Source organism: Canis aureus, chromosome 6, assembly GCF_053574225.1.
Source record: "Canis aureus isolate CA01 chromosome 6, VMU_Caureus_v.1.0, whole genome shotgun sequence".
In the NCBI taxonomy this organism is placed as follows: Eukaryota; Metazoa; Chordata; class Mammalia; order Carnivora; family Canidae; genus Canis; species Canis aureus.
Window position 1 is genome coordinate 62,490,669 of NC_135616.1, and position 18,069 is coordinate 62,508,737.

The following is an 18,069-nucleotide window of genomic DNA, read 5'->3' on the forward strand; positions in this document are numbered from 1 at the left end:
TATAAACTTAATCAAGAAGCATCTCTAATTGTACCTACTCTTCTAGAGGTAGTCATTTTGCTTAAGCAAATCAACATGATCCTCAGAATCTGATAGTTATTAGTCAAGAAAATACTTTTTTTTTCTTTTCTTCAGTATGCAGACTCAAAATCCCTATCTGCATGTTCCCTCAGTTGTCAATTTCCTAGATCTATGCTAAAATCTCATCAATGGATCCCTTAAAAACACCATCTCATATCTCATTGATCCTCCATATGACAAAAAGAAGTATGTTACACTAGATACCTGAGTAAGACAATGTATATAAAAAATAATGAAGAAAATCTAAGATGGTATTAGGAACTGCAACTTCAATAAAGTTTCTGGGAGTCCACTGATCTGGGACAAGTTGAGATAACACCCCCAAAGTGCAGGTAAAGTTACTAACCTTATACCCCTTCTCACAGGAAAAAAAAATGCAAAAGATTTCTTGACCCTCTTCTGGAATTGGCAGGCAACATTCCCATAAATGCATTTCTCTGACACATTGACTGGACCTAAAAGCTACACACTTTGGGTGGGGCGCAAATCAGTAGAGAGCTCTCTATCTGGTATGCATCATAGCTCAAGCAGCTCTGCTACTTGGTCTTTATGACTCAACAGATCCAAAGTGTTTAAAATATCAAATGAGGCAAATAGGGATGCTGAATAGAGCCAACGGCAAATCTCAAGGCAAGAGTCGTAAGGCGGTCCTTAGAGGTTTGGGTGAAGGTCATGCCCTTTTCAGCAAGTCATTATTTCCCTTGAGAGAAATATCTTGCTGCTGAACTCTGACAGAGACTCATCATCAAATCACGGGACACCAGATGACCATTGTGACTGGGTTATCTCATCTGCCTCACCATAAACTGAGTTCACCTTGGAGCATATCATCATCAAGTAGAAGTGTTTTTCTTAGGTTTCAAAGCACAAACACATTCTAAAAGCATAAATTGCATGAGCAAGTGGTTCATACTTTCAGCATATCCATTCCTTTTTTTAAAAAAGATTTTTTATTTATTCATTTGAGAGAATGACAGAGAGCACAAGCAGGAGGAGAGAGAGAGGGAGAGGGAGAAGCAGACTCCCTGCTAAACAGGGAGCTCAATGTGGGGCTTGATCCGAGGACCTGGAGATCATGATCGCTGAAGGCAGGTGTTTAACCATCTGAGCCACCCAGGCACTCCCAGCATATCCATTTCTGACTTAATCCAGCCATCTTCAGCTTATACATAGGATTCTGGAGAGTAGCCTGTGAATAACTGACTACGGTTAGAACTGGGTTTAGAGAAGGCTGTGCATGATTTTCTGGAAACAGCTAAAAGGTTTGTTGAAATGTTTCACATCCATTTAAGGGTGCTGCTAAGGGATAGTGAAGAAGGGAAAATGCCCTGTGAGTAGAAACTTGAGGTCTCTATGACCAGTTTTCCTGTCAATAGCAATGGCTTGAGATTATATCTATACAGATGCATTGGGATCTGCTAATGGTTTGGGCAGACATTCATATATTTGGAAGGAACAAGATTGGAGGATTAAAGGTGAAGTTCACAGAATGGTATGTAAATACTGAATGGATTCAGATTGTGAGAATATCCATGGACTTCATGAATGCTCCCCAAGAGACCCCACCAAGAAACTGAACAAATGACAGGCCACATCCTCCCACTGTGTCCTCAGTGTTTGCTGATTAAGCTCCTGAGCAACATGGTGATGTTGGCAGAAATAAAAACTATACATGGACTCAATGACATGAACTTAACACTTGTAAAGACTACCTGGCAACTAAAGAATGAAGTCATCAAAAACAAAAACAAAAAAACCAGAGCTGTTTGCCCTTTTCCGATTGACTTATTTCACTCAGCATAATAAGGGCAAACATTATATGGTTTCATTCATTTGAGGAATATAAAAAATAGTGAAAGGGAATAAAGGGAAAGGAGAGAAAATCAGTGAAATATCAGTGAGGGTTGCAAAACATGAGAGACACCTACCTCTGGGAAATGAACAAGGGGTAGTGGAAGGGGAGGTGGGCGGGGGGTTTGGGTGACTGGGTGACGGGCACTGAGGGGGGCACTTGGCGGGATGAGCACTGGGTGTTATGCTATATGTTGGCAAACTGAACTCCAATAAAAAATTTAAAACATTAAAAAAAAAAAAAAAACCAGAGCTGAAAGCTGTGGGAATAGAAAAGTTTTGTTGCTTAGAACTCTAGATCCAGCTATACCTGAAGTCCAGATTTTTCACTTATAGGGGCCAATAAATTCTCTTTTCAGATTTCACTAGTTGAATTGGTTTTCCAACACATATTACAAAAAAGTACTCTTCTCTACATGCCATGATGTAGAATTACCACACTCAGCTAATTTGTGGAATGCATAAGCAGGGGAGGGGGAAGAGGGAGAGAGAGAGAGAAGCAGGCTCCCTGCTGAGAAGGGAGCCCAAAATGGGGCTCAATCCCAGGACCCTGGGATCATGACCTGAGCCGAAGGCAGACACTTAACTGACTGAGCTACCCAGGTACCATTCTCTTATGGAAGTAAATTTGCAGTAAAATTTACCAGTTTTAAATATAGGTTAATGAGCTTTGATATATGAAAAAAGTTGTATAACCACCACCTCAGTCATGATACAGAATCTATCCATCGTTGAAAAAATTACCTTCTCCTTTTCAATCAATCAATTTCTGAACTTTTGTACATTTCCAAAAAAATTATTTTTTGCTCTTTCTTCTTACCTTTTTCCAGGATTGCATATTTCTAGTAACACATGTATTAGACTGCCTTCTTTTGGCTTACATATCACTGATGCTTTTTTCCTTTATAACCTTTTCTCATCTTTGCTTCATTTTGGATAGTTTGTGTTGCTGTATCTTCAACTTGATCTCTTTTTCTAGAATGTCTAATCTGCTATTAGTCTGATCCAACATATTTGTCATTTTTATTATTTTATTTCCCATCTCTAAAAGTCTGTCTTATATCTTCAGTTCCTCTATCATCATGTTTTCCCTTACTTATTTGAACATATCAAATATATTTATAACAGCTGTTTTTATGTCCTCCTGCATCTTTGTCATTTCTGAATCTCTTTCTATTGGCTGAGTTTTCTCCTGGCTGTGGATTATATATTCCTACTTCTTTGCGTGACCAATAATTTTTTATTGATTGCCAAAAAGAGTGAGCTTTATATCATGTGTTGTTGAATTTTATTCTGATGTACAGTTATTTGCAATCAGCTACAACCTTTTGAGTCTTGCTTTTAAGCTTTGTTAGAGCGGGTCCAGAGTAGCCTTGAGTCAAGTCCAATTTATCTCATTATTCAAATGGTAACTTGTAGAAACGTGAATATTTGCCAACCCTGTGTGCTCCAAATATTATTATACCTATCCTCCTAGCAGTTACTTCCCTGGCCTCAGTTTCCTCTCACATGTGCAAGATCACTATTCAGTCAAAGCCTCAAGGGGATCCCTCTAGAGATCTCTGGAGTTCCGTGTTTAGGCAGTCCTTTCTCCTCAGTACTCCACTCTAAAAATTCTGGCAGCCTTGACCTCCCCAAACTCTGACCTCCACCTCTTCAATTCAGCAGGACTAGCAGAGACATCCCCTCCCACCCCACCCCCTAATCTCATTTCCTCTAGATAGTAACTTGGTATAATCTTAGTACTCATCTTGTTTATTTCCTTTCTGTCAGTCCTACACTGAAAACCATTATTTTTTTGTAATTTCTCTGGTACTTTTCAGTTAACATAGTATGGTAAATCCAAACCCTATAACTCCATCCAGGCTGAAGCAGAAGTCCACAGTATCATTCTTAATGAGTGCCTAGAATTCCACTGAATGGATATATCATCTGGGATACAGGTATTTGATAGGAAAAACCATACCTTGTTCATCATTGTACCCAATGATTCTGAGGAATGATGGAAATTGACATATATCAGGACTCAATAAATATGTAAATACTGAATAAATTATTACTGAGACTATTTCTCTTTACTTCTTAGTATAAAACTGCCAAGTAAACATTTTTGTTGCTAACTTCTACCAGAATCCTACAGTAATAACTATTTATTTAGGATATATTTCTCTAAATATAAATTCTGGCTCAAAGAAAAGACAGATTTCAAGGTATTAATGTTTATTTCCAAGTTGACCAAATGGAATCAGTTTAATGTTCACTGACCAATACGTTTTTAATGAATACTTATTTTTCTATATCTTTGACAAAACTGATACTTCATTTTTAAGTATCTTTGTTAGCTTCATAGGTTTGAGGCTATCTAATTTTAGTAGTTATTTATATTTATTTGATTACTATTTAGGTGGGTCATTTCTTTGTTTTTGTTTTCACTTCTAATCCTGAGTGGTTATCTATTACACAAAAGTTTTGTGATTTTTTTTTTATTAACAAAATAGACTGGGAATTCTTAATCCCTATAACATTCATCCTATATTCAGTGCAACGTCCAAAGTTTAGAGGGATATTTGTTTTTAATTATTGTTTTCCTATCATCATGTTTAAGTCAGTTCAAAACCAAAGAGCTCATTTTCTACTCCAAACAATGAACAATATGTTCAAAGGATTGAGCAGTCTAGTAGAATCAAACAGCAAAAAGTCAAAGAAAAAGACTATAATTAAAAGCACTTTTCACAGGTCAAAAGTATAAGCTCATTAATGTTTTACCGTGCAGATGGCATTAATAAGTAACCAAAGATACATGTTCATTATTATTGTCCCCACCATTATTCCTTTGATATAAATGGCTCAGTAGATGTGAGGCACTTACCCAGATGATGAGATTCAATAGTTAACACAGTACCTAGACTCTCTCCCTACAAAAACACTCAGCGGGGTCAGTAAAAAAAGATACATATTATTCAAGAGAGAAAGAAATATCCTCACCTTATAAAAGAGATAATTTACCCCAACATTATTTATACTTGCAATAACATTGGAAATTTTCAATAGTAGTAGTAGAGTAGTAGGGGGACCCTGGACTTGCCTCATCCCTCATCCTTTAAACACAGCTAGCTTATAGTAAATGGTTAACTAAATTATGAGACCATGTCTAACTAAAGAAATATGCTGTCATTAAAAACAAGATGTTCCTTTAAAAATTGTTAGAAACATGGGAAAATGTCTATAATATAATGTTAATTTTTTTAAAGATAGGCAACTGTACCTGCACTAAAATTACAATTATGTAAAATGTTTATTATAAATATGTACATAAAGGACTAGTAGGAGATATAATAAAATATCTATCTCCATGTAGTGAGATAACAAATGGGTGATTTTTCTTCTCTTTCCTTTTATAGTGACAACATAATACTTTGTTAAGATAAAAACAACACCAGAGGCCACTTCTAAAAGGGACAGATGTGGGATCCCTGGGTGGCGCAGCAGTTTGGCGCCTGCCTTTGGCCCAGGGCGCGATCCTGGAGACCCGGGATCGAATCCCACGTCGGGCTCCCGGTGCATGGAGCCTGCTTCTCCCTCTGCCTGTGTCTCTGCCTCTCTCTCTCTCTCTCTGTGACTATCATAAATAAATAAGAATTAAAAAATAAAATCTTAAAAAAAAAATAAAAAAATAAAAGGGACAGATGCATACCAAGCTGATAATAGTAGTCACCTCTAGGAAGAGCAATGAAACTGAGGTAAGTACTTTCTCTGTGTGTGTCTCTCTCTGTCTCTCTCTCTTTCCTCAACAGATGAAGAAACTGAAATTTAGAGAAATAACCTGACTTTGGGAAATTTACATAGAAGTGAAATAAAATCCCAGACATTCAATATCTTACATACTGGAAGCACCAAACTTACACTAATATATTAGATGTAGTAGGACTATGACTTCTCTTCACATTAACCCCCACCTACCTACTACATCTGCTCTTATTATTATAGAAGAACTGCCTGAGTTATAAGCAAAGACCATCAACTCCAATTGTGTGCTAGTTCTATTCCTTCTTGACATCACTCCCTAAATCTTGTTTTTCAGTGCTATATTCTCAATTTTTTCTTTTCTACTTGATCATTGTCCAATTTGGGAGAAAATGCTCTTGACTCCACTTTCCTTTCCACCTATCACTTTATTTCTTTTCTCCCTGTTAGAGAAAATCTTAATGAGTTATCCAGGTTTGCTGTCACCTATTTCTCTCCTCCCATCTTTTCTTAAACCCTTCTATTTCAGACTTTGCACCCATCACTCCCCAGTGACCTCCATGTTGCTAAACCCAATGATCAATTCCAAGTCCTCATCTGACTTGATCTACCAGAAGTATATAAGATAGTTGATATTCCTCTTTCTATTAATAAATATTAATTTGTTTTTCTCCCAGGGCACTTTGTTTTTCCTTCTACCACTCCAGCTGCTCCTCCTCAATATCCTTTGCTGCTTCCTTCCTTCTCTTCCACCTTCTCTTTCAGTCATGCTGAAAGAAATGAAAGGCTCATTTCATGCATGCATGGCTCAAGCATTTCATGAATGAAAGGCTCAGCCTTTGGATCTCTCCCCTTCTCTATCTACCACCATTCTCTTGGTGATGTTATCTGGTCTATATCTTTCATCTGATGACCTCCAAGTGTACATCTCTAGTTTTTTTTTTTTTTTTTTTTTTTTAGATTTTATTCATTTATTCATGAGAGACACAGAGAGAGAGAGAGAGAGGCAAAGACACAGGCAGAGGGAGAAGCAGGCTCCATGCAGGGAGCCCAACATGGGGCTCGGTCCCGGGACCCCAGGATCATGCCCTGGGCCGAAGGCAGGCACTAAACCACTGAGCCACCCAGGGATGCCACATCTCTAGTTCAAACTCTCTCCTAAACTCAGACTTCAGTATCTTATTCAATACCTCTATTTGGATGTTTAATAGACATCTCAAACTTAACATTTCCAAAATGGAACGCCTGATCTTATTCCAAAATCTGTTCCACTTGCAGTCTTCCCAACCTAAGCAATAGCAGTTTTATTATTTGAGTTACTTAGCCTCCCCAAAACTTAAATTCATCCTTAACATCTCATTCTCTCACCAAAAAGTCTTATAGGCCCTACCTTCAAATTATATCCAGAATCTAACCTTTTCTCATAATATTTATTACTACCACTCTGGTGCAAACTAAAACCATCTTTGGTCTGGATTATTGCACCAGTTTTCTGACTGGCCTCCCTGCTTTCATCCATGTCCTCAGAACTTGAGTATATTTCAGAGGGATCACTCTGGTTGCTGTGTTAAAAAGAACTGTAGAGGAACAAAGATATCATCTTGAATTTTATAGTTGAGAAAACCAAGGCTTAGACAGAATGAGCTCAGGACCACATAGCTAATAAAACATTAGAAGCTATTCTTTTTTTACCTCATACCCTTTACCACCATGTTACACTTTCTCAATATGTAGGATGCCCATACTTAACTGCTTTACCTGGGGCAGTCCTGGTTTGCATGTTTTGTCCTAGTATGATTTAACTGTGCCCTCCTTTCACCCACAAATAAATCCTGCTCTGGAAGACAAACTACATGACATAGATAAATAGATTGATAGGTAGGTAGACATATGTCTGTCTACCTATCTATCTTTATATAAAATATAGATAACATATAGCAAATATATTTTAGCCTATCAATAAGCAGGAGTGGGACTAGATAGGTACAAATACAGATTATCCTGCTTACTGTCATTAACATCAAATGTTGAGTGAGATGAGTATCAGATCAATAACTATCAGCTCCCTTCAGCTGCCAGAGAATCATTTAACTCTAGGAGATCAATTAGAAATGTCTCAATAAAAAGAATCAGTGGATCTTGGTCAATGTTTCACTTTAGAGTTCCCACATCCTCTCCTCTCCCTTACCAGGGCTCACACATTGAGTCTTTAACTCTACCATTACCTTAGTCTCAGCCTCTGGTCCTTCACTGCTACTATCTGATGAACATTTTGAATCAGATTTGCTACCAACTTCTTGATATGCCCACAGTCAAATACCCGCCCCCTCCCAAACCAGCTCCCCTTTCAGACTTCCTGAATCCTATGAATGAAGTCATCTATTACCCACACTTAAGGTCATCTTTCACCTCCTCATTTGCTCTGCTCCACCCCATTCACCTCATCCAGCTACCCAGGTTTACTTTATATCTATGTCATATAGGGAACTATAATAACCTCTGCCTCTATCCGCTCCCTGCAAAAGCTTTATTTGGGAAATCTTCCTCAAGTATTGCTATAATTATAGCTGTCTTTTTCAAAGCACACATTCTCCAGAGTCCAGTCCAACTTAAAACTCCTCTAAGGAAACCTTCCACCCACAGAAAGGCATTTCTCCCTCCTCTGAATATCTATCAAGTCTCTTATCTATACCAATTGCTCAATACTCTTACCACCTGGTATTATCTTTTCTCTCTAATTAGGGTTATGACATTCCTGAGGGCCAGCCTCCTATCTCAGATGTTGTTTTTTAAATCTCCCTCAAGTCTAATACATTGCTTGGTGCTAAATGTTTTCCTTGTTCGGTGGCTGGAAAACTGAAGGACAGCCAAATTAGATGAAATCTACATGAGACAACTTCAAAAACTAGGATTGGAGTAGGCTTCTAGGAACATCTTTCTAATCTTCCTTAAAATAGTTATAAAAATATTCTCAAGATCAGTCATTAAACTCTAGTATCATTTCATCAAACTCCTCTGAGAAGATTCTCTCTAATCAATATATCTGAACAAATAGTTTTGAAGATGAAAATATATGATTCACTGCTGGACTTTCTGATCTTGAGTATATTTTTCATTTACATATATCTTCATTCTGAAAATGCTGTCTGAATTTTTATTTCTTAAAAAACAAAAGGGGATAAGTTAATTGAAAGAAAATAAATTTTATTTTTCATATTCAATACACCGAAAGAGTACTGTGTCACTTAGCTCTCTATTTCTTTGAAATAGTCGTTTAGACAGCACTTTGGTAAAGCAGAAAGAGAACTAAATTAGGAAGGATCTGGCCACTTGATATAATGTATCCCAGTCTCTCTAACACTTACCACCATTTACTTTGTTGTTCAAGTATGTGTGCTTTGAGTCTTTTGTGTCCCCTTTCAACTAAAATGTGATCTTCATGAGATCAGAAACATTGTCCATCTGCTTCTTCAGCAGTCTGTGGGTGATAAAGCTTAAGTAAATCATTTAGCTTCCTTGAGTATAGTTTCCTCATAGGTAAATTTTAAAGACTAAACTAGATAACCTTTAGTTTCTCTTTAATTCAACCACTTTATTATTTAAACAATATAATGAGAAGCATAAAAGACAAAGCTAATTGGGGTTTATGGTGGCAAAAAATCTTCAATTAGGGCAGCTATTCTAGCCAACTGGATATGTTCCATGAAATCTTTACCCTCCCTGCTTAAAGAGAAACGAACTATAACCAGGAACTAGTCCTATCATATTGATTGGTTATTTCTGTTATTGCTTTTAGATTTCTCAAAGCTAAACCAGATTCTCTTAAAGCCGGAGACACTTTAAAAGTTGACTATCTCCTTTAAACTCATTGAGATCCTACTTAATAGACTAAGTTAACTTCATTAAATGATCTCCAGTGGTTTGTAGTTTTGAATTATCTTCTTTTTTTTCTTAAATCTTTCCCACTATCCATCATTTTCCTCATTCTGCGCATTTGTAAAAGTAAAGCTTTAGTGTCTATGTTACGGGGAAAATCAGATAATTAGAATTCCAAGTTTAAAGATAAATTAGTGAATGACTATTTACATTGTAAAATTCCTAATGCTTATCCTCTCAAAAAAACATACTATATAGTTATCAACTCATGAGCTATCTTAAAATTTTTAAGGAAAGATTCAATTCATAAGAAAGAAAGCCAGTTTAAAGGTAACGATTAAATGAAACAAGGAGAGTGTTGCAAACCATATTTTTGCTTCAAGTAAGAAGCTGCAAATGTGGGGATCCCTGGGTGGCTCAGCGGTTTAGCGCCTGCCTTCGGCCCAGAGCGTGGTCCTGGAGTCCTGGGATTGAGTCCCGCATCAGGCTCCCTGCATGGTGCTTGCTTCTCCCTCTGTCAGAGTCTCTGCCTCTCTCTCTCTCTCATGAATAAATAAAATCTTTTTTTAAAAAAGAAGCTGCACATGTTCTCTCTTCCTCCATGCTGCTTGCAGAGGTGGCTGCCATTTCCTACTCAGCACCATGGTCAACCTCAGACCTCAGGTGAAGTTCAAGATTGTTCAAAAGAGAACCAAGAAGTTCATCCAGCACCAATCCAACCATATGTCAAAATTAAGTGCAATTGGAGTAAACCCCAGAGGAATTGCCAACAGAGTGCACAAAAAATTCAAGGGCCAAATATTGATGCCCAACAGTGGTTATAAGAGCAACAAAGAAGCAAAGCACAACAGAAGCTCCTAGTCCAAAAAAAAAAAAAAAAAAAGAAGCTCCTAGTCCACAAAGTCAAGGAGCTTAAAGTGCTGCTGATGTGCAACAAATCTTACAATGCAGAGATTGCTCACAATGTCTCCCCCAAGAACCACAAAGCCATTGTGGAAAGAGCAGCCCAGCTAGCTATCAGAGTCACCAGTCCCAACCCCAGGCTACATAGCAAAGTAAAGGAATAGATAGTTTATGTGCACATCATATTTATACCATAAAACTACAAAAAAAAAAAAAAACAGAATTTGCAAATGCTATCCTACATTTATAAAGTGAAAGACCACTAGGAAATCAAAAGGCTGATTTGTGGGCTCAGAGAGAGAGGAAATAAATGATTAATGGAGGCCATTTTAGATTCACAAAGACTACTCACTTAAGTGAGCTTCATTCTTTGATAGGAGTACCAACTAAATGGATATATCAGAAGACTATTATAGGCACGCAAGGATCTGAACTTCAGTATTTCTAGATAACTTTATTGAAAAAAAAAGCTTATTGAAAGCATGGTGGAATGTGGGCTGATAATCATATAGTTAGGTTAATTTCAGAACTGACTGAATGGCCTACCCAAGGATGCCAATCAAAGTACTGATATCAACTTAGAGGGGCTTGATACCACATTCTATCCACATCCCTGTATTACAGAGACTTGGAGGATAAGCGACATAAATAAAATGAGTGGGTAACATAAGGCTAGATGGAATCTCGAACTCATGGGATAACCAAGTAGCAATCCAAAATGAATTCAATGAAGTTAAATCAGGAGATTAATTTTCCATGAAAATTATATGGATAATCATTCATCAGAAAAATCCAAAATAAAACAATGGTGTGAAAAAAAATCCAAGAATGAGATAACACCTTATATCTCTTTAAAATGACTAAAACCTAAAGGACTTACAGTAACTAGTACTGGAGAAGATATGGAAAGCTGGAATTCTACACATTAGAATTCCAGCATAGACTCGGGAAACTCTCTGGCAGTATGTACTAAGCAAAATAGGTACATATCCTAGGACCCATCAGTTTTACTCCTAAATATATAACCAACAGATATGAGTACTCATATCTTCCAAAAGTCATATACTGTAATTGTCATGGTAGCTTTATTTAAAAAACCAAACAGTTGAACAGAGAGGTAAATTGTGGTATAATTAATACTATGGAATGTTACATAGCAATAAAAAGAGTAAGCTTCTGACTTGCTCGACAATATAAATAAATCTCACAGACACCAAGGTGAGAATTGAAACTGCACAATTCCACTTACATGAAGGTCAACCAGGCAAAATTAATTCAGGGTAATTGAAGTCAGAATAATGGTTACATTTGAGAAGCTGCTGGATGTGAGAGAACCTCTTGGAATTCTGGAAAAGTTCTATATGTTGTCCTGGGTGGTAGTTAGATGAGCATTTATAAATGCAAAAATGCAGATTAGTGTTTGTTACTGTATCTAAATTATTCCTCATCAAAGGATCATACAGGGGCACCTCGGTGGCTCAGTGGTTGAGGATATACCTTTGGCTCAGGTCGTGGTCCCAGAGCCCTGGGATCAAGTCCTGCATTGGGCTCCCCACAGGGAGTCTGCTTCTCCCTATGCCTATGTCTCTGCCTCTGTGTGTCTCTCATTAATAAATAAATAAAATATATAAAAAGAAAAGATAATACATATGAATAAATGAGGAGCTGGGAACTCTATTTAGATTCAAATAAGCAATTCTACAGGATAGAGAAGAGCCCAAGCCACGCAGATGAAAATATGAGTGGGTTTTAGTTATATACACACACAATCTAGGTAAATGGCATAGATAAAAGCTAACAAGGTCATAATATTCCTGAAATTGTGGTGTCAAGAATGAACAATCCTACCAGGCCTTCTCTGTAATGTCTAGAACATACGCAGGGTATTGCGGTCATTTTATTCTGAATTCTTTAAGGAGCACATCAACAAATTGGTGTGCCTCCAGAAAAAAAAAATAACCATATGTTGAACATATGTTGAATGTCTGAGGAAAGTCTAAAGGAGCTAAGGCTTTTCAGCCTGGGGAGAAAAAAAGAAGACTTACAGGAAAGCTGGATTTATTCTACATGTCCTCAGAAGGCTGAAACGGAATTAATAGGTGGAAGCTGCAAGCAGGTTGATTTGTTCTAACATAAGGAAGAGCTTTCTAAATAGTAGAGCTTCCAACATATTGCCCCAAGAGATAAATAATAAGCTGATCAAGCAATGACCAGACATCTGCCCGTACACTGAGAGGAGATGTCTGTCTCAGCTAGTGAGTTCAAGACGATGTCCTCTATGTTAATTCTGTTTTCTAGTATTTTTCAAATCAACATTAGTGTCTATATTGGGAAAATTTGACAGGACTAAAGAAAAGCCATCAGCTGCTTATCCTGTGCAGCAAGTCACCAACTGCATCCTTCCACTTAAACAAGAGAGGCTTCTCTCCTCTGCAGTGTCAGTCACATTCAAAGGCTTCACTACTTAGAAAAGCTCTCCTAAGTGGATAAAACACATTTCTGAGGACGGTAAAACAGAAGGGGAATCTCTTGATGATGGCTTTCCTGATTACCCGTAATTTAAACTATAACCATCTCTATATAAATTGCTTTCTTTTTTTAGATTATTTCCTCAAGCTATATCCCATAATGTGAGTGACAGCTGAGTAAAGGGGCATAAAATCAGTTTACAGCTCTTCTTATAATTGGACAAAATGCACTCCAGAATTACTGGAGCGATTTAAAAGTCACTAGCAACATATGAATGTATCTATTTTCCCACACCTCCACTAGCATTGGATTTTGCCACTGTCACTTATTTTTGTGTCAACTTAATTAGTAGTAGTAGAGCTCAGAGTTGTTGTCATTAATATTTCTTTAATTTTAAGGTAGGCTGGACACTGAAAACAATTCAAAGACTTTTTGAAGAAAAGAAAAAGCAGTAAGCAATCCCATAGAAATCCCACACTGTTTGGTTTGTCATGCTGTGTGGCTCAGCCTGTGTGAGCCAGACTGTTGACTGCTCTGACAGGGACCTCCTCTGTGCTCACAAAGCCAAGTGGTTCCACAGGACAGCAAACAGCGCAACTGGTGCCATCTTCCTTGGGCACTAATTGCACATTACACCGTGGTGTTACCTCTTTCCCATCCTGCTATCCTTAGTTTCAGGAACAGTTTGTCTCTCCGTGGTTATAATAACATTAAATTCCATACATAGACCCACAGTAGACCGCACTCTCATGGAGTTCACAGAAGTTGATGTGCCAACAGATCCCAAAGAGAAGATTGCTGTGGATGAGATGAGCACTGGGTGTTATACTCTATGTTGGCAAATTAAATTTGAATTTTTAAAAAAGAAAGAAAAAAGAAAATTGTAACCAAAACAAAAATGAAAACAAAAAAGATTACTGTAAACTGAACTGGTCACCTCTGTGTGGTAAAATTTGGGGTAACTTTTTTCTTCTTTAGCTACTCTGTATTTTCTAAGTTTTCCACAATGCACATGGAGTGCTTGTATACATTTTTTTGGAAAATCATCTTGATAGAAACCGTGACAAGTGGGAGGCGTATGAATAGAAAGAAGGAAAAAATTATCTCCAAACTGTATTCCCTTTGTTCTTAATTTTTTAAAAAGAAAAGACTCCCATAATAGGCTCCACTGATGCATAAATTGTTCAAAGCCGTGGATCAAGATGAAGGAAAGAGTGCAGGCACAGAAATCCCACAAAGACTGAAAGATGGCTGCAAAAGCACCTGCTTTTCTAAGTCAAGAGTTTAGGGAAGAAAAGGAGGGAGATATCCTTATGGGCCCATTTCAAAGCCAATTATATTGAATTCTTTGCAAATGCTTTTCTGTTTGAGTCCTGAAAGGTTCTGAATGCTTAGTCCACTGTGCATTACCAGGAAACACTAATATGTAATCCAACAAAAGGAGGTAGAGACTACAGGCACTTTGACCTTGTTATAGGCTGTCTAATGACCCTTTTATGTTTACATTTTCATATATAATTAAGCCTCAAGAGAATTTATAACTCAGGCAGCAGGGGAGAAGGATCCAAGAATGGTCAGTGGGGTGTCCTCCCTAAGTTCTAAAAAGTCAGTATAGTTCTCTAGCAAGACTGAAGGCAAATACTGTTTCCTTCCCCTCCCCTGCTTATTAAGACTGCATATATTAGACACGGACCACGCCGATGCTTCCCCACTACCTTAATCCTCCATGTATTTGCAACCAAACCAGAATACATGGCACGAGGGCAATTCCAAAGAGCCTTTGTTTTATAATAATAGAAAACCCATCTTTACTAATGCACATGGGGACGTAATTATTAGGATTTACCTCTTTTAAAAATTAGAGCTAAAACTACTTTTAACTATAATTGCTAAAGTAAAAAGACCTGACACATCTCAATTTAAAGTTCAAAATGCACATTCAAAATTATTCTGAGTGCTTTTTATAAAAATCATTTAACCATAGATAGGTAGGTAGATAGATAGATGATAGATAATAGCACATAATATTCTTTAACAAAACAGTAGATATTTAAAAAGAGATACTAATAAATTTGGGAGTTCAGATACTTAGAAAATGTATATAGAGTATAAAATTTTTGAAATAAAAATAGTAACCTTTAGAAAAAAACATCAAAAAAGTGAGCCCAGCAAGGTGCAAGGGCAAAATCCAGAGACTGCTAACTGCCTGGGGTTCATGTAGCTTTAAGAGAAAGCACTGCAGCCTGCAGCTGAAGTCTAAGCCCACACCTAAATGGACTTTGCTTCTCCAGAAACTTGAGGCAGAGAGAGAGAGAGAGAGGTCACCGGAACAAGTCCAGGCCAGCCCTGGATCGTTTGGGAGTCAGGATTGAACAGAAAGGAAGAGTTCAGTATTATAGTCTTCTGCGGAGGGGTTATCAGAATGTGCCTTGACTTCCTTTAGCTAAAGCAGAGGGGCAGAATTAGGGGCTTCTTAATCGTTGACTCCAAGCAAAGGAGGAGAAGGTTTGCATGAAACCCATGCCCTGAAATGTCCTCTTAGCAATTAAGGAAATTCTGCACTAAAATTAGCTGACGAAGATGAACTTTCTGTCTCCACTGTGCATAAACAGTAAGAGGGCACAGTGCACCCATCCCTTCTCGCCAGGGGAGAAGAGATGCTGGTCCACTGGGATGAAGAGCAAGTGGCCCAGAGGTGGAGGAAGTCTATCACAACAAAGAGTGAAAGAAGTGGACTTCAAGTCTCAGATGGTCTTTCTGGAGGCAAATCCCCTTTGACTCCTCTGTAGGGTGGGAGTTGCCCTGAAGACAGTCCTGAGCAACTAATGTTTGGGGCCTGCTCTGGGCAATCTGTTGGCACAGGTGTGCCAGCCCCTCAGGCATGGCCAACCTGACATGTTTCATCTCATTTTCAAGTTTTTTAGACCCGTTCCTAAAGCATGGCTTCTCTTTAAAGACATCTTTTATATTCTGGATTTCCTTGACTCTCGCTGCATTTGCTAGCCAGTAAGGAATGTGGGCAGGGGGAAGCTCCTGCTACAGTGCAACCCTGTCCTGCTCCTTTCTTGCCTCTGTGAGTTATTTCCCCCCTGTTTCCACTGTCACTTGGGAATCAGGCCTTTGACCGGCTACACAATCAGATTTAGAATGGGAACTTGACTTTCTGTCTAGATCCAATATGGCTGGATCTCAAGGCAGCCGGAGTAAGCTTCTAAATACACAAATTAGATCTTGTGAACACCCCTCTGTGTAAAACACTCCCCTAGCTTCTTATTACTCTAAGAATAAAATTCAAACTCCTTGTGATGACCTCCAAACCCTGAACAATCTGGTCCTCTGCAGCTTCCAAGCTCCTCTACCACCTCCCCTTTCTCTCTCCCTTCCCATCCGCAAAAGGCCTGAAGAACTGTCATCCAAGAGGTTGGCTTGCAGTCAAAGACCTAATCTGATTTTCTTAACTTACTAAATTATTTTTAAGCCTGCACTGTTCCAGAATAATTTAACATAGCTCTTAATCACTGTGTAAGCAACATCATCAATAAACTTAGGCACACAGTTATTTTGACAAGCCTAGATTAAAAATTACTCTTCCGGTCTTGGTTTATGATTACTCCATCCCATACATTGTTACCTCTTATTATTCATGCAGTTGTCATTCTTAACTTTCTGTGATTATGAGAGGGGAGAGTATTATCAGAGCTAAGACCTAAAGAGTAGACATTAACGTTTTCACAAATATCACCAAGCAAAATGTCTGCCCTTGAAAACCAGGATCTCTCTCATGACAGGACACCATCACATTACCCTAACATAGCACACCTTACTTTCCTGCTGAAAGGGACTTGGTCTGCAGAAGGGTGTTGTTTTTTTTGTTTGTTTGTTTGTTTGTTTGTTTTTTCATTATAGCACTTGCAGTTGGTGCCCAGCTCATGACTGGGTCCTCAAACAGGCTCATTGCCCATCTTACCAACTGCTGCCTTCTTTCTCTCTCTCACAGCCGCCAAGAGAGCACTGCTGATTCAGTATTCCAGGTGAAAGTGTCAGAACACAAACTCTGGGAGCTTAGGAATCAAGCTTCTTCATGTGATCCCTGCATGGACACAGCAAGCTCTAAGTGACTCACAATGAAGTTGAAGCTTTAACATTAGTGGTGGTTGACCAGAGGCTGGGTGATCTAGGAATGCCCTGCCTGCTCCTGGTGAGGGGTGGAGGAGAGATCTCCCCATCTGATAGATAAATACCAGTTTTCCATCATCATCATCTCTTTAAGACTTGCTGAGAGCAGCAGACACTTCACTTGCCAGATTCTAAGAGCATGGGAGGTAACTTTCCACAGTGCCCAAGCAAAGAAGCTTTCTGTCTAGGCTTAGAAGCATATTTTGGCTCTTAGAGGAATTAGCCCATTTTCCAGGGCCTCTCTTTGGTCTCTAGGTCATCTCCTCTGAAATTGCCAGTTTGTAGAAGTATTAGTAACATGAGGGTTATCCCTTCACCTTCACCTTAACCCTGGCTCACACACTATCCACCATGCCACAGGCAGCCAGCTAAGAATCACCTCACTTTTGACCTGTTGACTTTGATCCCTCTCTCTCAGGCTTCGACCCCTTTGATTTAATCTTCCATTCCTTTTCCTCTTGGCCCCAAGACTTTATCACTTCAACCTCCCCATCATGACCTTTTGCCTTCTCTAAAACACAAGTTTATGTTCATTGTCTCTTCCCCCTCCTGAGCTACTTGACGAATGTCCCTGATTCCCTCCCCATTGTGGTCTGCAACTCACCAAAAGAGTGTCCCCGAAATGAAGTTCAGACATTAGGCCTTCAACAAAAGATATAACTTGCCAGCTCCATCAACCCTGAAGGCTAGACCTCCAGTCCTTCCACCCTCCCATTTGCCTATCCCACATCTCTGCTTTTTGCACCTGCAAGTCAACATTCTTTAAATCAAATGTATCCTTCCTCTAAAACTGATTTCTTCTGGTCCGGATGACTTCTCTTTTCCTGTTCTTAGTCTCATCATTTTCCCGCTAACTCACAAATTTCAGCATATTGGCTTCCTTTTCATTCCTTTTTCAACTCAAAGGCACCACACACCACTGCTCCCTTTGCCTGCAGCACTCTGACCTTCCTTCACACCTGGTCACCT

The 18,069-nt window shown here is 38.6% G+C and overlaps 1 long non-coding RNA gene across 3 annotated transcripts in view; it reads right to left on the bottom strand.

Annotated features, from left to right (window-relative positions):
* The window catches only part of LOC144316232 (uncharacterized), a 192,005-nt gene that overhangs the window by 144,824 nt on the left and 29,112 nt on the right, over positions 1 to 18,069 (bottom strand). For all 3 annotated transcript variants that reach the window (XR_013382086.1, XR_013382085.1, XR_013382087.1), the window contains exon 4: positions 13,572 to 13,722. This is a non-coding gene — a long non-coding RNA (uncharacterized LOC144316232). The remainder of the gene's footprint in view (positions 1 to 13,571; positions 13,723 to 18,069) is intronic.